A 21799-nucleotide genomic window follows, 5' to 3' on the forward strand; every position below is an offset into this window, starting at 1 on the left:
CATCACTAATCAAGCAAATGCAAAGCCTATTATCAAAGAGACAATAGATAACAAATTGGCAAGGGTATAGAGAAACAAAAACCCCTTTGCGCTGTTAATGAGAATGTAAATTGGTGCAGCCATTATGGAAAACAATACAAAGATTGCTGAAAAAAATTAAACTACCATATGACCCAGAAATCTCTCTTCTGGGTATATACCCAAAGGAAATGAAATCAACACCTTGTAGAGATATCTGCACTCCAATGTTCATTTCAGAATTATTCATAATAGCTTAGATAGGTAAATAATCTAATTGTCAAGAAATAAATGGATGAAAAACTGCGGAGGTTGTGTGTATATCTATATACAAAATTGAATATTATTCAGCCTTAGAAAAGGAGAACCTGCCATTTTTGACAACATGGATAAACCTAGAGGACATTATACTAAGTTAAATAAGCTAGGCACAGAAAGAAAAACACTACATAATCTCTCATATGTGGAATCTAAAAAAAAAAAACAATAAAATTCTGTGAATACACAGAAGCAGAGTGTAGTACTGTGATTATCAGAGGCAGGAAAGAGGAACGGGGAATGGGGAGATTAAGTTAAAAGATACAAAGTAACAGTTATGTAGGATGAATAAATCTACAGATGTAAAATACAGCATGAGGACTGCAGTTCATAATATTGTTTACTGGAAATTTGTTAAGAGAGTAGAATATGTGTGCTCTTAACCACAAAAAATGGTAACCATGTGAAATCATGGGCATGTTAATAGACTTAACCTCATTAATCATTTCACTGTGCATATGTATATCAAAACATATTGTCCACTTTAAATATATACAATAAAAATATGTTTCAAAAATAAAATATAAGTGCTATACATGTGTCTTAGAATGTATTAGATGGATAGTGGTGCACACTTCCATTCACTGAAATAACTGTTGAATCATGTATGCAACTAACACTGTTAGACGTATCTTTTATACATGTGTCATAACTGTGTTTACAAGATTGAGTGAGGAACAGTGAACATCATTGTTCTGAATCACTGGACAACTTATATTCTTACAAATGAGGTAGATCAACAGGACTTGTTTTTTGAGCACTGGTAATGACCCTACTGATTAAAACAGGGTGCAGTAAAAAAAAAAAAAAAAGAAAAGAGAGAGAAAACCGGTACATGGTGACAAAAGTGACCTCTTGTTACCCTCACCCCTCATTAGCATGGGCAACAACCCAGAACTCACTCTATATGGTTCTGTGTACTCCCCCGTCCCTTTTCTAAAACATTCTGAATAACCCGCCTCTTAATTAGCATCTAATTAAGATTAGACGCTATGATTAGAAACCATGATTTCACATAGTTACCAATTTTTTGTGGTTAAGAGGACACATAATCTACTCTCTTCACAAATTTCCAGTAAGCAATATAGCTAGCCAGCAGTCCATGGGGGCTGTGGCTGTGGCTGCTGCTCTAGGCGGCTCTGCCTACGAGAGGTCACTTTGCTGTACACTCTTGCTCTAATACATTTGCTTTTTTTCATTGTTAGTGTGCTCTTGAATGCTTTCCTGAGCAAAGCCAAGAACCTTCCCAGGCTAAGCCCTAATTCTGGGGTGCACCTGCTTCAGAAACCTCTTTTATACACATGTCAAGAGAATACATTGCATGGAATGCTGAAAATTTCCATTCCCTAAAATAACACTGTTCTGAATCACCTGAATGAACGACTTGCATTCTCTTAAACATCTTTTATGTATGTGTTTATTAGAAGAATAAACTTTATGAGAGATGCCAAATCAGAACCACCCACATAAGCTATTTCCTAATTCTTCATCCACAGAGTCTTGGAGGAAACTGAGGATGAGAGAAGTTCTAATGCTTGCAAAGTGGATTCATCTAAGGAGAATCAAGTTTCTTACAGGAAGACAGCGGCAAGGAAATATTTACTAGCAAAGTGAAACAGACTCTTCTGTCCTGGCATAGAGAAAGGACTTTCCGTTAGGAGTGGAGAGAAAGTTCAATCTAGCTGTGAATCTCCTCTTTGCATGTTCATGGGAAATAAAATCTGTTTTGCCCTGGGACAGCCCTCCCCCAACCCTGGAGTGAATTCCCAAAATTAGGGCAGGACATTTTCCTTATGATAGCTATTGAAAAATTACCCAGGAGTGGGGTGCCTCTGCTCCCTCCCAGCCAACGGTACAAATATATTTTCTCAGACTGAAGGCGCTAGAGCCTATTGCTCAACATCTCATGTCAGTATTAGATGCTGCAGAAGAATGAGCTTAAGTCCTAGCCCACTCCACTTTTCTTCCAGATTCCTCCAATTGCTCTCCCCAAATTCATTTCCTGTCTCCCTCACCACTGAGAGCTTACATTCCTAAAGAAAAATGTGTGCAAGGTTGGGGGAAGGGAATCTACCAGTTCTTGGAAACATGTTTTGTTCTACATAAACATAAAGGTCAACTATAACTCCCAGAGTAAAGGGGCTCAGACTCAGAAAATAAACACTTTGTTCCCTTTCTAGTATGTTAACAGCTTTGGATTGTTGACTGCCCCCAAAGATCACCAGAACTAAGTTTATTAAACTTAATGCTGTAAGAGAGAACACCATCTTAACTGATTATGAGGCGTGGACAGCCAGGAGAAGACATTTATTCATAGTGTTTTAGGGTCTGAGTTGTGTGATTTTATGATGGGTATTTTAAGACTAAAATTTATTGGCACAGCAAAGCCACGGTCATGAAATTAGTCTTATAACTAAGCTGTTTGGGGTGGTAGGTAAGCTGTTTTAGTTGGTTTACAATATTATTTCTGAAAGCAGTAATTCCTAGAGCAAATAGCTAAGTTATTTTTACTTGTTTTCAGTATCGTTTAAGCCAGGAAAGTATGCCTAGTCTCAGAACTGTTTAACATAAAGACACAGAATTACGTTGGTCTCAATCCTCATGACGTCGAGGAAAAAAAAAACCCAAATTAATATCTCAGAAAATTATCCTGCCACTAAAGTATGAGGAAAAGTCTTTCCCATTCCATCTAACCTTTCCATAAATGAAACCGCTACCACTTTCAGCTTCAAATTTCTACAAATACATTTCTACAAAATGAACATGCTAAGGCCTTTTAGTCAATATACTGAAGTCAATAAAAACTGTTTCAACGATTCTCTAAAATATTATACTAGAGAGAAAATAGTATGTTTGAAGCAGAAGCCAGATAGATAGTTAACTTCTTCTAGCTGTGGTTTCCTTAGTTAGTCAAACTAATATTATCATTATTGTGGCCATTAAAGACATAATGCATATGTATTCAGAATAATTCTGGGTGTTTTTAAAGTAATATTTTTTACTTCAGAAAGTATTAGTTCCAAATTGTTCCCACAACTCACAGATATTAAGTGATATCAGAAAGAGTCAGAGTTTCTTCTATAATGAAACAAAAATCACTCATCCATTGTGACATCTCTCCAAGGAGACTTGCTGCCCCATTGTAAAAGAACTTATGACATGGAAGAAGAAAATGAATCCCATATTTTCTAGAATAAGGGATCATAAAGAGGCCAGAATGACAGCAAAGAAGTTAGGCACCAGCGTTCTCATTTATCCTCTTCTGTTGTGGTTGTTAAAGATTTTAGAAACATCCTGACGAGAATGGGAGAGTTCAAGAACTCCAGGGCTAATGACTGTCTTTCTTGGGTGCATGAGTGACAAAGATTTCCTCCTTGACCAAACTTTAGTTAGGCTCCTCTGAGCCTTCTTGACCAAGCCCCTACTTTGGCCTGTCTTTAATAAGAATCCTGCTAATTCAGTTTAGTGAGAATCCCTCACCCTTGATATCTGATCAAGTTCCTCACTTCTCACCCCTGATGTCTAAATCCTTAGGCTGCCTTTAGCAAGAATCCCTCTGCCCCCTCCTCTTAGTAATTTGGCATCCACTGATGCCTTCACTGTGCTTGTTGGCTATAATTTCCACCTCCTGTCTTTGTTGTATTTGGAGTTGAGCTCAATTTCTCTTCTTTATTGCTAAGTCGTGACCCCCTTACAAAAGTTTTGAATAAATCTCCCTTACCATTTTTAACAGTGTCTGAATATTTTTTCCTGAACAAGAAGGGCACAAAAAGCTAAGAAAATCCTAGATGCAGCCATTTCTGCAATAGTGTGGAATAATGATGCATCAGCAGCAGTAGAAAGTGTTCAACCTTGTGAGCCTAAAGAGAGTTTCCCATTCCTGTGGCTTGTGTGTGGTGTACTGGGGTTCCAGAAGCTCTCACTTGTCCTTTTAAGGACACAGGAAGAACCATACATACCCCATATAACCGGTCCAGGGCCACCGTGGACCAGTCACTCTATAGCAGAGATGGTAATGGTTCAGAAATCTTGGCTCAGATTTAAGAGACCAACATACCCCATCCCCACTGAAATGAAAGGACAGGAATTGCTTTGTAAAACTACATATATTTTGTTCATGTCTGTATCTCCAACTTATTTTTTTGTTTTTAATACAATTTATTTAATTGTGGGGTTATATGATTATATAATAGCCAGATTTAACAATTGGCTTGCACAATTCCTGAAATTTTAAGTCACTTCTCATGAACCTGAATAGACCAGCTCCAGCACAGTAATAGTAGTGAGTTGAATCAGGGGATGTGAACTATAAGTGCCCTAAGAAGTAGGATATCACTCCTATATTCTGAATAATTAATAGGGCTTGGTATTCTTTTGACATCTCAGATAGCACTGCAGTAAGTACCATGGTCTATAGCTCTGGTTGTATATAAAAATCTCAGCCAGCCCAGGTTACAAACAATTGTTTAGATAAAATAGTAGTATCTTTCATTGTGAAGTATCTTCTTAACCTCAAGATTTAGTATTAGGTGCATAAGTATTTAAGAAAATCTGAATCATGGAATTAATAGTTTTTGTTAAAAAATACATATATTTTGGCCGGGCGCGGTGGCTCAAGCCTGTAATCCCAGCACTCTGGGAGGTCGAGACGGGCAGAACACGAGGTCAGGAGATCGAGACCATCCTGGCTAACACGGTGAAGCCCCGTCTCTACTAAAAAATACAAAAAACTAGCCGGGCGAGGTGGCGGGCACCTGTAGTCCCAGCTACTGAGGAGGCTGAGGCAGGAGAATGGCATAGACCCGGGAGGCGGAGCTTGCAGTGAGCTGAGATCCAGCCACTGCACCCCAGCCTGGGCAACAGAGCAAGACTCCATCTCAAAAAAAAAAAAAAAAAAACCCCAAAAAACATATATTTTGACCTAACATTGTAACTATTTATCAGTACTTCATATATATTAATGTATTAATACTATAATCCAAATTAAAAACTGAAATTTTAGCAGCCGATATAGATTTAGAATTTTAAGCTGAAATATTATGACATCTATATTTAATATTATAATATATAAGAACTTAAATTTCTCATATTTATAAGCTTAATTTACTCAATTTATAAAAATGCTTATCTGCTTGGGAATATTTATTATATTAGACAATTGCAAAACAGTATTTTTAAAGGAAGTCAAATATATTATAAATCCAATATAAAATATTAGAGTTTAATTAAGCTTTAAACTGAGATCATATAGTAAAGTCCCCTTAAAATCTTTTATTGAAATGTGAAAATAGAATATGAATTTTTAAAACTAAACTTAGAAGTACAAAGACAACCAGGCAGGGTGACTCATGCCTATAATTCTAGTACTTTGGGAGGCCAAGGTGGGAGAATTACTTGAGCCCAGGAGTTCATAACCAGCTTGTGCAACGTAACAAGACCCTGTCTCTACAAACATACCCCATCTTCCCTTGAATTGAAAGGGCAGGAATTTGAAAATTTAGTTTGGCATGGTGGTGCATACCTATAGTCCCAGCCATTTGGGAGTCTGAGGTGGGAGGATCACTTGAACCAGGGAAGTCAAGGCTGTAGTGAAACATGGTTGAGCCACTGCACTCAGCCTGGGTGACAAAGCAAGGCCTTGTCTCACCAAAAAAAAAAAAAAAAGTACAAAAACTCTAGATATTTAAGTATACTGAATGTCAGGTTTTTAAAACCAAATGCAGTTCTGAGCATAAAAGTCCATCTCGGCCAGGCACAGTGACTCATACCTGTAATCCCAGGACTTTGGGAAGCCTAGGCGGGCGGATCATGAGGTCAGGAGTTCAAGGCCAGCCTGGCCAATATGGTGAAATCCCATCTCTACTAAAAATATAAAAATTAGCCAGTCATGGTGGCACGTGCCTGTAGTCCTAGCTACTCAGGAGGCTGAGGCAGAAGAATCACTTGAACCCAGGAGGCAGAGGTTGCAGTGAGCCAAGATCGCACCACTACACTCCAGCCTGGGAGACAGAGGAAGACTCCGTCTCGGGGGGGGGCGGGGAAAGTCAATCTCAAAAAACACCTCATTGGCAAACTGTTTTCCTGGGAATTTGTGTTTGGAGATGAATGTCAATATAACATTCTGATACAAACATGTAATTTTATTCCAGTAATATGCTTTTGAGGACATAATGTGAGTAGAAATGAAAGGCAAAGGTGGAATCCATAAAGTATAAGGCAAACCTTTAGAGCTGAGATTGGATACAGCAAGGTAACAGACATCTGGATGAAATACAGCAAGTTTTAGAGAGGGTTCTGAAACATTTTCAAGTAATTGTCATCACTTAGTCATTGGAAGCTTTCAGATAAAAATTAAAATTTCCAACATTTGATGAAAAATTTCATGATCAGACAATATTGAATTTTCATTTCTATATATTGACAATCGGCTGGAGATGAGAAACGCTGGCCTCCAGAAAAGAGGCAGCCCTCTCTATGCACTTCACCTTGCTACTTCACTTAGTTGGTGTCTCAGACATTTGAAAGTGAACTCAGTTCATAGAGTCAGATGAAACTTTCAGGAGACATGTCTAATTTCAAATTCTCTTTACAAAAGCTGGTTTTCTTTCTTTTATTTTTAGTTTTTTGCTTTTTTATTTCAGGTGTTAAGTCCTTTTTTAATTTTAACTTTTATTGCAGATTAAAGGGTACATGTGCAGGTTTGTTGCATGGGTAGATGATGTGACACTGAAGTTTGGGGACCCCAGTGATCCCATCTCCCAGGCCATAAGCACAACAGGTGGTTCTTCAGCACATGCTTCCCTCCCTCCTCTCATCTAGTGATCCCTAGTGTCTATTGTTACCACCTTTACAATCATGTGACTTCAGTGTTTAGCTCCCACCTGTAAGTGAGAACATGTGTTATTTGGTTTTCTGTTCTTGTGTTAGGTCACTCAGGATAATGGCCACCAGCTCCATCTACGTTGCTGCAAAGGGCATGATTCCATTCCTTTTTATGGCTGTGTAGTATTCCACGGTGTATATGTACCACATATTCTTTATCCAGTCCACTGTTGATGGGCACTTAGGTTGTTTCTATGTCCTTGCTATTGTGAATAGTGCTGCAGTGAACATACAGGTGCATTTGTCCTTATGATAGAGTGAATTACTTTCCTTTGGGTATGCCAGTAGTGGGATTGCAGCATTGAATGGTAGCTCTGTTTTAAGGTCTTTGGGAAATCTCCAAACTGCTTTGCACAGTGGCTGAACTAGCTTGCATTTCCACCGAAAGTAGATAAGCATTCTCTTTTCTCTGCAGCCTCGCTGACAGCTGTTATTTTTTGACTTTTTAAATAATTGCCGTTCTAACTGGCATGAGATAGTACCTCATCTTTGTTTTGATTTGTATTTCTCTGAAGATTAGTAATGTCGAGCATTTTTGTTTGTTTGACCATGTGTATGTCTCCTTTTGAAAAGTATTCGTGTCCTTTGCCCATTCCTTAATTTTTTTTTCTCTTTGATTTAAGTTCCTTGTAAATTCTGGATATTAGACCTTAGATGCATAGTTTGCAAATATTTTCTCCTATTTTCTAGGCTGTCTGTTTACTCTGTTGGTAATTTCTTTTGCTGTGCAAAAGCTCTTTAGTTTAATTAGGTCGCAATTATCAATTTTTGGTTTTGTTGCAATTGCTCTGGGGGACTTAGTATAAATTATTTGCCAAAGCCTATGTCTAGAAGGGTATTTCTTAGGTTTTCTTCTAGGATTTTTATAGTTTGTAATCATAGATTTAAATCTTTAATCCATCTTGAGTTCATTTTTGTGTATGGTGAGAGGTAGACGTCCAGTTTTATTTTTCTGCATATGGCTAGGCAGATATTCCACCATCATTCTTTAAATAGAGACTCCTTTCCCTACTGCTTACTTGTGTTGATTTTGTCAGATGGTTATAAGTGTGCAGGTTGATTTCTGGGTTCTCCATTCTGTTCCACTGGTCTATGTGTCTGCTTTTGTACCAGTATCATGCTGTTTTGATTATTGTAGCTGTATACTGTAGGGTAGTTTGAAGTCAAGCAACAGGATGCCTATGGCTTTTTTTTTCTTTTTTCTTACAATTGCTTTGGCTATTAGGGCTCTGTTTTTGGTTCCCAATGAATTTTAGAATAGGTTTTTCTGATTCTGTGAAAAATGATGTTGGTATTTTAATAAGAATTGCATTGAACCTATAAATGGCTTTGGGCAGTATGGCCATTTTAACTATATTGATCATTCTAATCCATGAGCATGGAACATTTTTTCATTTATTTATTTGTATTGTCTCTGATTTCTTTCAGCAGTGCTTTGTAGTTCTCCTTGTAGAGATCTTTCACTTCCTTGGTTAGATGAATTCATAGGTATTTCATTTCCTTTGTGGCTATTGTAAATGGGATTGTGTTCTTGATTTGGTTCTCAGGTAGAATGTTATTGGGGTATAAAAATGCTATTGATTTTTGTACATTGATTTTGTACCCTGAAACTTTACTGAATTTGTTTATCAGTTCCAGGAGCCTTTTGGCAGAGTCTTTAGGGTTTTCTTGGTGTAGAATAATATTGGCAAAGAGAGAATTTGATCTCCTTCTGTTCCTATTCATATGCATTTTCTTTCTTTCTCTTGCCTGATTTATCTGGTCAGGACTTGCCAATACTATGTTGAATAGGAGTGGTAAGAGTGGGAATCCTTGTCTTGTTCCAGTTCTCAAAGGGAATGGTTCCAGCTTTTGCCCATTCAGTATGATGTTGGCTGTGGGTTTGTCATAGATGGCTCTTATAATTTTGAGGTATAGTCCTTCAATATTATATGTTGAACTCTCAGGATAATATGTTGAGAGTTTTTATCATGAAGGGATGTTGGATTTCACCAAAGGCCTTTTTCTGCATCTATTGAGATGATCTTATGGTTTTTGTCTTTAGTTCTGCTTAGTGATGCATCACATTTGTTGATTTGCATATTTTGAACCAACCTTGTATCCTAGAAATAAAGTATGCTTGATCATTGTGGTTTAACTTTTTGATGTGCTGCTGGATTTGGTTTGCTAGTATTTTGTTGAGGATTTTTGCATCTATGTTTATCAAGGATATTGGCCTGAAGTTTTTCATTTTCATTGTGTCTCTGCCAGATTTTTGTATCAGGATGATGCTGGCTTCTTACAATGAGTTAAGGAGAAGCCCCTCCTCCTCGATTTTCTGGAAAAGTTTCAATAGAATTGGTATCAGTTCTTCTTTGTACATCTGATAGAATTTGGATATGCAGGGCCGTGTGCAGTGGCTGACTCCTGTGAGCACTTTGGGAGGCCGAGACAGGTGGATCACTTGAGGTCAGGAGTTGAAGACCAGCCTGACCAATATAGTGAAACCCCATCTCTACTGAAAATACAAAAATAATTAGCCGGGCGTAGTGGCACATGCCTGTAATCCCAGCTACTTGGGAGACTGATGCAGGAGAATCACTTGAACCCAGGAGGTGGAAGTTGCAATGAATCAAGGTCACGCCATTGCACTCCAGCCTAGGCGACAAGAGTGAAAATCCGTCGAGAGAAAGAAAGAAAGAAAGAAAGAAAGAAAGAAAGAAAGAAAGAAAGAAAGAAAGAAAGAAAGAAAGAAAGAAAGAAGGAAGGAAGGAAGGAAGGAAGGAAGGAAGGAAGGAAGGAAGGAAGGAAGGAAGGAAAGAGAAAGAAAGAAAGAAAGAGAAAAAGAAAGAAAGAAAGAAGGAAAGAAAGAAAGAGAGAGAGAGAGAAAGAAAAAGAAAGAAAGAAAGAAGGAAAGAAAGAAAGAAAGAAGGAAGGAAGGAAAGAAAGAAAGAAAGAAAGAAAGAAAGAAAGAAAGAAAGAAAGAAAGAAAGAAAGAAAGAAATTCAGATGTGAATCCACCTGGTCCAGAGCTCTTTTGATTGGTAGGATTTTTATTGCTGATTCAATTTCCAAACTTGTTATTGGTCTATTCAAGTTTTCACTTTCTTCCTGAATGAATCTTGGTAGTTTGTGTGTTTCTAGGAACTTACCAGTTTCCTCTAGATTTCCTAATTTGTGTGCATAAAGGTGTTCATAATAGTCTCTGAGAATCTTTTGTATTTCTGTGGGATCGGTAATAACGTCGTCTTTGTCATTTCTTATTGTGCTTGTTTGGATTATCTCATTTCTTCCTTTGTTAGTCTTGCTAACAACCATCGATCTTATTTATTCTTTTGAAGAACCGACTCTTTGTTTCCTTTATCTTTTGTATGGACTTTTGGGTCAAAATTTCATTCCGTTCTTCTCTGATTATAGTTGTTTCTTTTATTCTACAAGCTCTGGGTTGGATTTTTCATTTTATCTAGTTCCTCCAGTTGCACCATTAGGTCATTCATTTCAGATCTTTATAACCTCTTGTTAAAGGCATTTAGCACTATAATTTTTTAAAGACAGATTCTCACTCTGTCACTCAGGCTGGTGTGCAGTAGAGTGATCTTGGATCACTGCAACCTCCACCTCCCAGGTTCAAGCGATTCTCCTGCCTCAGCTTCCTGAGTAGCTGGGACTACAGGCACGTGCCACCACACCTGGCTAATTTTTTTGTATTTTTAGTAGAGGTGGGATTTCACCATGTTAGCCGGGATGGCATGTAGTCAATCTTAGAATAGTATGAATGAAACATATGTATATTCTATGGTTGTTAGGTGGAATACTCTGTAGACATCTATTAGGTTCAACTGGTCACATGTCGAGTTTAAGCCCAGATTTTCTTTGTTAGTTTTCAGCCTTGATGATCTGTCTAACACTGTCAGTGGGGTGTTAAGGTCCCCCACTACTATTGTGTGACTGTCTAAGTCTTTTTGTAAGTCAAGAAAAGTTTGTTTTATGAATCTGGGTGCTCCTATATTGGGTACGTATATGTTTAGAACAGTCAGGTCTTCTTGTTGCATTAAACCTTTTTTTATGTACTGCTCTTCTTTATCCTTCCTGATTGTTGTTGGTTTAAAATCTGTTTTATCTGATATAAAAATAATGACTCCTGCTCTTTTTTTGTTTTCTGTTTGTTTGGTAGATCTACTCTATCCTTTTACTTTGAAACTGTGAGTATCTTTATATGAGAGATGGGTGTCTTGAAGACAGCAGACTATTGGGGCTTGTCTTTTTGTCCAGCTTGACATGCTATCCATTTTAAGTCAGGCATTTAGACCATTTACATTCTGGGTTAGTATTGATATATGAGATTTTGATCCTGTCATCATGTTGTTGGTTGTTTATTTTGTAGACTTAGTTATGTGGTTGTTTTACATTCTCTGTGGGCTATGTCCTTGCATGTGTTTCTGAAGAAGCATGTTTCAGTTCTTTGTTTTCATGTTTAGCACTCCTTTAAGTACTTGCTTATCTGAGAAGTATTTGATTTCTCCTTCACTTATGAAGCTTAGTTTGGTGGGACACAATATTCTTGCTTGGAAATTATTTTCTTTAAGAATGCTGAAAATAAACCTGGATTCTCCTCTGTCTTGTAAAGTTTCTGTTGCAACGTCTACTGCTAGCCTGATGGGGTTCCCTTTATAGATGACCTGACCTTTCTCTCTAGCTGCCTTTAACATTTATTTCTTTTGCTTTGACTTTGGTGAATCTGATGACTATGTGCCTTGGGGATGGTCATCTTGTGTAGTATCTCGTAGGGTTGTCTGCATTTTTTGAATTTGTATGTTCTCCTCTCTAGAAAGTTTGGGAAACTTTTCATGGACTGTATCTTCAAATATATTCTCCAAGTTACTTCTTTTTTGGAAATGCCAATGAAATGTAGGTTTGGTCTTTTTACATAATCCCATATTTCTCAAATATTTTATTCACTTTTAATTCTTTTAAAAAATTTTTTTTCGGGCCGGGCACGGTGGCTCATGCCTGTAATCCCAGTACTTTGGGAGGCTGAGGCGGGTGGATCACCTGAGGTCAGGAGATCGAGACCAGCCAAACCAAGATGGTGAAACCTCATCTCTACTAAAAATACAACAATTAGCTGGGCGTGGTGGCGGGCGCCTGTAATCTCAGCCACTCAGGAGGCTGAGGCAGGAGAATTGCTTGAATCTTGGAGGCGGAGGTTGCAGTGAGCCAAGATTGTGCCACTGTACTCCAGCCTGGACAACAGAGCGAGACTTTGTCTCAAAAAAAAAAAAAAAAAAGGCTGGGGGTGGTGGCTTACGCCTGTGATCCCAGCACTTTGGGAGGCTGAGACAGGCGGATCACGAAGTCAGGAGATTGAGACCATCCTGGCTAACATGGTGAAACCCTGTCTCTACTAAAAATACAAAAAATTAGCCGGGCATGATGGCAGGCACCTGTAGTCCCAGCTACTTGGGAGGCTGAGGCAGGAGAATGGCGGGAACCCAGGAGGTGGAGCTTGCAGTAAGCCAAGATCATGCCACAGGACTCCAGCCTGGGCAACAGAGCGAGACTCCGTCTCAAAAAAAAAAAAATTTTTTTCTGTCTGACTAAGTGATTTGAAGAGCTAGGCCTCAAGTTCTGAAATTCTTTCTTTAGCTTGATCTATTCTGCTACTGATGCTTCTAATGTTATTGTAGAATTCTTGAAGTGAATCTTTCCGTTTCAGAAGTTCAGTTTGGTTTTCTTTCTTCTTTTTTTTTTTTGTTTGAGACAGAGTCTTGCTTTGTTGCCCAGGCTGGAGTGCAGTGGTACGATATCAGCTCACTGCAACCTCCACACCCCGGGTTCAAGTGATTCTCCTGCCTCAGCCTCCCGAGTAGCTGGGATTACAGATGTGTGCCACCATGCCTGGCTAGTTTTTGTATTTTAGCCTAGACAGGGTTTCATCACGTTGGCCAGGCAGATCTCAAACTCCTGACTTCAAGTAATCCGCCTGCCTCGGCCTTCCAAAGTGCTGGGATTACAAGTATGAGCTATCCCACCCGGCCGGTTCTTTCTTAAAATGGCTATTTAATCTTTCAGCTCTTGGATTGTTTTACTGGATTCCTTGGATTCAACTTTCTCTTTGATCCCATTGAGCTTCCTTGCCATCCAGATCTTGAATTTTATTTCCATCGTTTCAGTCATCTCAACCTGGCGAAGAACCATTTCTGGGGGACTAGTGTGTTTGTTTGTAGGTAAGGGGGCACACTGGCTTTTTGAGTTGCCAGAGTTTTTGCATTGATTCTTTTTCATGTGTAAGGGTTAGTGTTCCTTTAACTTGATGTAAGTTGAGTATAGTCAGTTGGCTTCATTTTAGGGTGTTTTCAGAGGGTCAGGAGTATGTACAGAATGCGTATTTGTTGCTTAATCTTTGCCTTAGTTTTCACAGGTGCTGTATACTGGCAAAATACTTTTGTATTTTCAGCTGTGATCCAGTAGGTGGCACTTAAAAGTGTTAGCCAGTGGATAGGCAGATAGGCTGTTTCTCAGCTGCACAGCTCTTTTGTGTTTTCCTCAGGTTAGCAGGAGTGCTCTGTAGTGGGTGGGGGAGAGATGACCCCCTCACCTTGTCCACTCCTGAGCCTTGAAAGAGCCCCCTCTGATCACTGGCTCCATGCCTGTATTTCTTTTATTAGGTGTTCTCGTCCATGGGGCTTCCTCATGCAGGGGCCACAGTTGGCAAACAGGTCATATCCTTTCTGGAATGGCTGTACAGAGGGAGGCACAACCCACTCCTCCACCGGCCTGTGAACTTGGGCATCTCACCTCTTTTAGTGATGCAAGAGTGAGGACTCCCCCACGGCTTGGGTACCACCCAAGTCAGCAAGAACTGCTTGGCTAGGAGTTGCAGGGATGAATGGAGTCACCTATTCTGTCTAGGTGCTTCCCAGGGGAACATGGAGTTGCCCCCACCTGCAGAGTTCATATAAAAGCAGGACTGCTGGGCTGGAAGCTCTAGCAGGTGTGGGCTGCTGGCCGTGAGCAGTGGGAGTCGGTGGAGTCACTCGCCCTGCCATTAGGGTGTTTCCTAGGGGAACAAGAGGCTGTGCTTGTCAGCAGAGTTCAGACAGAAGTGGTACCACTGGGCTGGAAGCTCTAGCAAGTCTGGCCTGCATGGCTACAAGTGGCGGGGATTGGGTGATGTTGCCTGTCCTGTTGTTTGGGTGTTTCCTGGAGGAACAGGAGGCTGCACCTGTTGGTAAAGTGAAAACAGAAGCAGGACCATTGGGTCAGAGGCTGGTGCTGAGCTTTGTCTAAGTGATTTGGGGTGGAGCAATCTTACTGCTCCCAGGTACCATGACTGCAGCCTCTGTGGGAGCTATGGCACTGGTGCTGGACTGTTCCAGGGTCCAAGGCTTCCAGCAGTCCCTGGGGACCTGAGAGTTGCCTCCACAAAACTCTGGGTGTCTCTCTGCATTGGCTTAGAGGTGCAGGGGGGTGGGTCAAAGGGATTATCCTGTTCCAAGGCTTGCACAAGTCCCTGTGAAGACTGAATCCTCCAGGGGCTCTCAATCACTTACCCTTTCCCTATGTTCGAGAGCTTCTCCTAGCTCCATGCTGATCCCAGATGGGCCGCCCAGCTTCACTCCACTCTCCTGTCTGTGTCCCCTTGCTGCCTTGATGGATGCTGATGTGGCTTCTTGGAGGATCAAATTGCAAGATCAGTGTTCACTAGTCATTTTGTTTCCTCTCCATGAGAGTAGTGCACATGATCTGCTTCTAGTCTGCCATTTTGACTTAACCCTGTATCCCAAATTTTAAAATTGATCCTGGCACTTAGTCTGCTCTCAGCAAATGTTTACTGAATAAATAAGTTAACCAGTGCCATAGCTTCATGTAGCCACTTCTATTACTGCATAACAAATTACTTAAAATCATAGAGGCTGAAAATAACAATAAATATTTATTATCTCATCCAACTTCTAAGGGTCAAAAATTTGACTTATATACGGAATCTAAAAGAGTCAAATTTATAGAACTGGAAAGTAGAAGGGTAGTTACCAGGGGCTGGAGGGAGAAGAAAATGGAGAGACATTGGTCAAGGGTACAGCATCTCAGTTACACAAGGTGAACAACTTCTGGAGACATAGTATATAATAATATGACCGTAGTTAACAACAGTATATTGTACACTTGAAATTTGTTAGGAGGATAGATCTTAAGTGTTCTCACTACACACACACACACACACACACACACACACACACACACAAATGGTAATTATGTGAAGTAATGAATATGTTAACCTAATTGTCACGATTATTTCACAATGTATGTGTATATCAAATCATCAAGTTGTTTTCCTTAAATATATACAATTGTAACTGTCAATTATAACTCAGTAAAGTTGGTGGCAAAAAGAACTTGGTAAAAAAAAAGTTCTTGGCAAAAAGAACTCGGTGGCTTAACTGAGTGATTGTGGCTCAGGGTCTCTCTCGAGGATGTAATCAAGATGTCAGCCAGGGCTACAGTTATCTGAAGACTTCCATTTGGACTGAAGAATCCAATTCTAAGATGACCCACTCATACGGCCTGTAAGTTAATGCCAGCTATTGCCAGGCCAGGAGATAGCAGTTCCTTGCTAGATGGATTGTTCCATGGGACTGTTTGAATGGTTTCATGACATTGCATCTAGCTTCCCCTAGGGATATTGATCCAACAGAGAACAAGACAGAAGTCAAAATTCTTCTGACCTAAACTTGGAAGTCAGACTCTGTCATTTCAACAAAATCATACTAATTAAACAGATCAACCCTTTTTTCTTGTGGGAAGGGACTATACAAAAGTATTAATAACAGTTGATGAGAATCACTGGGGGCCATCTTGGAGACCGGCAGACATACCCCTTTGTGGTTTCAAAACATGTCCACAAGTGCTTTGACTAGCCTCTCTTCCAAAGGTGGAGGTTAATTCTCATTCTTTTGAGTGTGGGCTAGACTTAGTGACTAACTTCCAAACAATACAGTATGGCAAAAGTGACAGTCTGTGACAAAATTATAAAGAGCATTACGTGTTCCTTCATACTCTCTTCTTGGATCTTTTGCACTGGAGAAAGCCAGATGACACATTGGAGGACATTCAGTCAGCCTATGGAGAGGTCTATGTGGCAAGTAAAAAGGCCTATTTCCAAGAGCCATTCTGAAACTGAGGCTTCCATCCAATGGCCATGAGTAAGCCATCTTTGATATAAATTCTTCAACTCCAGCCAACTCTTCAAGTAACTACAATTCTCACCAACAGATTAACTGCAACCTTTTGAGACTCTTGGCAAGAATCACACAACTACATTCTCCTAAACTACTTATTCACAGAAGCTGTGAGATAATAAGAGTGTATTTTTTTTAAGCCACTAAGCTTTAGTGCCATATTTAATACAGGCCTAGAAAACATATTTCTCCACATATATCCAGATACCATTCTGGAGAGGAACTTGGGGTATCATCTTGATACCATCTTGGGACAGGAATTTGCTTGGGTCATCATTATAGAGAATAATTTGCTTAAGCAAATGGGTGGAATTAATAAGTCAGACTAAAATTACAGGATAAGTTTAAATGTAATCATTCACAACTTCACTAACTCCCAATGGGCATGAACTTACAAAGATGACCACTTATAAAGAAGATTGGATGAGAGCAACTCTTAGGATAACCAATCAGGATCTGAAGATAAAGTCCAATCAGAGTAGGCCTAGAGGTTTTCCCCCATCCAATCAGAACACAAAGTCCAGGACCTCATTTCTGTAACCTCTATATATAATGCACGCTGAGGGTGTGTTCTGCCATTCCAGCCTCTTCTGCCACTGCTTCACTGCTGCTCCATGCCTGACTTAGAGGAGGAGGTGGAGGATGCAACTTGCGTTGCCCGGCCAGGCTCCCTGTGGTTAGTGGTGGCCACCAAGACTGCAGCCTGGTGGGAGTGGTAGGAGGCGGCCATGAGCAGAGCTTCTCTGCGTCCCCCTACAGGAGGAGTCAGAAAGGGGAGGCACCTGTTGCACACTGGAGGCTAGAGCCTACAGCCCAGTGGCTCACCTCACTGCAGTTTGTGTTGGTGACAGAGACTGCAGCACGACCAGATTGGTAGGACAGGGGCCTCAGCCTCCTGGGCTCCCCGGCTCCTCCTGCCTCGGCCAGAGCTGCTGGGACCCCAGGAGCAGCCACCGCAACGGCCTCTGCACCCATTTCCTGCACAGTCCCTAGACGTGAGGGGTGCTAGGAGAAGGCAGCTGGGCCTCCTGGTCCCAGGTAGCACAGGAGTGTCCTCCGGGGCCTTGCCACAGGCAACCTCCCATGCTCTTGGACAATGAGCAAGAGCCACCGGCCTGGTCATACTCTGAGGACAAAAAGGGGACCCTGAGCCTGGGTGCCGTCCCCCATCAGGTCATGTGAGAATTGTTCCAAATTCCTCTTCGGAGATGAGGAATGGTCTCTACACACATGTGCGGTCAGGGAGGACACCCCAGGGCCAGGAAATGCAAGCACAGGGCTACCAGGATGAGGCTGGGTGTCCCATGAGGCACCCATGCGCCATCCCAGGGCTGGGTGCAGATCCCTCCCAGGGAACTTGGGCCCAGCTCTCCAGGTCTCCGGCGCCACCTGGTGGTCACTTGCTTTTCCTGGTTGTGTCACCCAATCTGGCCTCCAACTCACACTTGGAGAGATCCTCTTGCCTTGGTCTCCTGAAGCAGGAAGCGGGAGGATTGCGGGCTTCAGCCACAGCACCTGGGCTGGACCTATGTATTCTAATTTGTGGATGAGTTTAGGACTGGGGAGAGTTTCCTCATTCGGTATCTTCCTGTGTCCTAAATGACACTTGATTAGAGTCATGACTATCCCTAGCTGACCCTGCAGATGGGGCAGGAAGGGAGAAGATATGAGGTCCTGGACAGTGAGTCTCCACTCTTCCCCTTCATGTGTTACACACACACATGCACACACACTGCACACATACTGTACACACACATGTGTACACCCTGCATGTGCACACTGCATGCACACATATGTACACACACTGTGTGCACACACTGCACACACAGGCACAGAAGCAGAGTGTGAGTTCAGAACAGATGGAGCTGTGTCTGCTGTGAAAATACTGAGAAGCATGGATGCTTGGGGAAGAACCCCTTGCCCACACCCCACCTGGTGGCCCAGGTTAACCCCTGGCCCAGCAGAAAAGTCGGCCAACTCCTCCTCCAGTGTCCATTCTGATTGGCCAGTACATGTAACCAGCCCTGGTGAGAACATGCACACCAAAACCCAAGAGCAACATACCCAAGACACAACACACTCATAAACCCAGGTGCTCATGCAACACACCACATCCAGGGACAGCACAGACACCAGGCATCTCCCTGTCAGTGCTACCTGTCGCCACCTAGCCTCTACCCACATTTCCCAGGGACTGCTTCCCAAGGTCCCAGGGTCTTCTACTTTCCATGTGGTCCAGGTAGTCCATTCTCCCCAGTGGAACCAGAGGATCCACAGAACGAGAGGAATTGGGGTGGGTGAGTGTTGGCCTCCAGCCAAGGGACCCCTCAGGAGTGGGGCACAGAAGAGAGGGGTAATGGACTGAAGGCTGGAGCTCAATGGAGGTGGCAGGGTCATTGGTCATTCACAGGCTGTCTTGGCTCACCATCCTTGCCGTAGTCACCCTTAACACTGTCCTGATCCTGCAGGGATGAAGCAAGGCCAGACTTGGCTGGCATCACCCCTAAAACAGCTAAACCTTGCATCCCCCTGCTTGCCCTGACATATCTCCAGCTTCCCAACATCCAAGCCCATTAGTTGCACAGAGGCCCCCCATGGAAGCCCCAACCTCTTCATCCCTTCCCCTCCATGGGCAAGACTCACATGAGCTACCTTCTTCCAGGAGGCCAGGGTCTCCAGGAAAACCAAGACCCTAATCCAGAGGGAGAACAAGAGTCAGGGTCACAGCCCCGTGAGCCCACCCAACACAGACTCCCACAGGCACAAGAGACCCTCTTCCTCTCTACAGGTTCATATGTCGGCACCTCCTTAGGAAGAGGGTCTCTGCATCCCCATCCCCACCTCAAGCACTGCATGCTGTCTAATGCCTTACAGTAGTAGCCACAGGGTATCTCTCACTTTCTCTCTGGACTCCAGATCTCATGCATCCTCCCAGGACACCCCATTCCCAGAGCCTCCCTCCCAGGCATCCCCCCACTCCCAGGCTCCCCACACTCCAAGATCCTCACTCACAGACACCCATATTCCCAGAAACTTGGCTGCCCTGACTCTCCTTTCCCCCCACACTCCCCGTGTGTACCCTGCAGAACAAGTGGAGAGCACAGAGGGTCTTGAAGAACAGGGATGCAGCCCCTGCTTCCAAGACACCTTTAGCCACTCCCTACTGCCCTCGGGGACAATGGGACACACAAAGAAAGTCTAGCCTATAAGGGGAGTCCCCTGGTCCCCTTCCCTTCAAGGACAGGGTGGAAAGGCTCGTTCAGAAGATGGTTGGGAGTGGAGACTCCTGGCCGCAGAGGAGCTCCAACTTAAGGAAGTCACAGGAAAAGAGAGGGGTGCAGCTTGGGGGGGGGGTGAAGGGAATTCTGAAGCTGAAGCAGGGCCCTGGAGCTGTCACTCACCTGACACCTGGCTCACCCTGGATTCCTGGAGATCCTGTCTCTCCTGGCTCCAGCAGCCAAGAGATTGGGGTCAAAAACTTCATTTCCCCCTCACAAAATCCTGGTATTCTCCACATTTTATTCTCTTTTGTCTCCTCAACAAAAATTGGCAGAAATCCAACTCTCATTCCTCATCCACAAGACTGGTCCCTTCATCCCCTTCAGCCCTTTCCCAATTACCTTCTCTCCAGGAGGACCCAGGTCCCCAACACCTCTCAGGGGACCTTGTGGATCCTTTGGGAGGTGGGGTTATTGCAGGGGCAGAGGCCCCGATGAGTGCCCCGAGGTCCTGGCAGTGGGACAGTAGAGGCCTCCCAGGGGAAGGGGCTTCTCAGGGGTGAAGAGTTTATGATCTGGGGAAAGGGGGGGAGGATCAGACACATTGATCTGAAGGGGCAGGGGCTGGGATGATTCACATCAGTGTCACTGGGTCCAGGTAGTCTTTGGGGGGGAACAGATACACCAGAGCTGGGGAAGGGACGTGAAATGGCACGATGAAGGAGTGTGGATGGAGGAAGAGCAGTCAGGCCAGGGAGGCAGCAGTAGGGTGGGGGCTGGCCAGGCGGGGGTGACCATTTGGGGTCTGGAGTCAGTAGGGGTCACATTCACCATAGGACCCACATCTCCTGTTTCTCCTTTCTCCCCAGAGGGGCATGGCACACGCTATGCAGGTGCAGAAAGCATGGACCCAGGTGACCGCCCACCCAAAGCACAGCCCTAGACTGATGGGTCCCACAGCCCCTCCACTCAGACCCCACACGGCCCTCAGACTTCTGCTCCCACTGACCCAGTCCTCAAAGCATATTGCTAGCAGGGTCTGGGACACACAGCACCTCATCCTGACCCTGCCTCTCAGCCCGTCGCCAGCCGCAACTCACCTGTAGGTCCATGAATCCTCTTGTTCCTTTATTGCCTTTGGCTCCGCACACTCTGGCTCCAAAGTGTCCCTGGGGTCCCTGAGCTCCGGGCTCCCAATCTGCTCCCTGGGGAAGGTGGGAAGCAGGGACAAGGACACAGATAGACATGGGTCATGGGTCAGGCGTTCTCTATTCACAAACCCCTACAGAGCTGGGTACCAGGTCCAGAGCCCCCACTCCCAAACCCAGCCTCAGGGGCAGAGGGGAACTGAAGGCAGAGCAGAGGCTGCCAGGGCCTCGGGTGGGGCCCAAGGGTTCACTTACCACTGCTCCAGGCTGTTCCATAGACCGATGAGCCCAGGGGGTCCAGGAGAGCCCTGGGGGAGAGAGGAGAGTCAGAAACACCAAGGCAGGAAGGGACCAGGAGGGAATGAGGTTAAAGGCCAGGGCGTCAAGGTCATGGACACTTGTTCCCTTTGGTGCCCTTCTTTCTGGGGTTCCCGCACCTCACCGTGGAGGAGAAGGCAAAGGAGATATTAGAGGGAGGAAATGATAGAGCTCAGGGGTCAAGCCCACCTCAGCCCTCTCATGTGGAGAGAAGATTGGCTGGGTTCTCTGGGGTTCTTCTCTTGGTCTCCATCTTCTCCAGCCACACCTGGAGGCCCAGCAGGACCAGGAAGTCACACATGACTCTGCACCCTATCACGGCCAGGCAGACAAATGGGGTCCTTTTCACCCCGTGGGGCAGGAAGGAGGAGTCATGGCCTGGAGGTGACCCTCACCCTCAAACACCCGCAGGAAACCCTTCATAGCCCATCACCCCTCAGCCTACAGACCCCTCCCCAAGAACCCCTCCCCGGGATCCCCGCTCTCACTGGAACACCTGTCTCTTCTGCTGATCCAAGGGGTTCCTGAGGGCCGGGGCACCCTGGTGGGGAGGAATGGGTCCCTTGATCCTGCTGCACCTTAGTCCCTAGGGGGAAACCCTGAGAGCTGAGATGAGTCAGACCCCCAGGAAGGGAGACCCAAGCCCACTCATACAGGGACCCTCAGAGCACAATTCCCA

The 21799-nt window shown here is 43.5% G+C and overlaps 1 long non-coding RNA gene across 1 annotated transcript; it reads right to left on the reverse strand.

Moving 5' to 3' along the window:
* Positions 1-15114: 15114 nt before the first annotated feature.
* LOC114676731 (uncharacterized) lies at positions 15115-21498 on the reverse strand. The gene is made up of 6 exons (XR_003727780.2): positions 21310-21498; positions 21058-21110; positions 20755-20859; positions 19838-20229; positions 19080-19128; positions 15115-18898 (listed from the first exon to the last, which is right to left on the reverse strand). It is a non-coding gene; the product is annotated as an uncharacterized LOC114676731 (long non-coding RNA).
* Positions 21499-21799: the final 301 nt, after the last annotated feature.

The sequence above is a fragment of the Macaca mulatta genome, chromosome 3, assembly GCF_049350105.2.
Source record: "Macaca mulatta isolate MMU2019108-1 chromosome 3, T2T-MMU8v2.0, whole genome shotgun sequence".
Taxonomy (NCBI): domain Eukaryota; kingdom Metazoa; phylum Chordata; class Mammalia; order Primates; family Cercopithecidae; genus Macaca; species Macaca mulatta.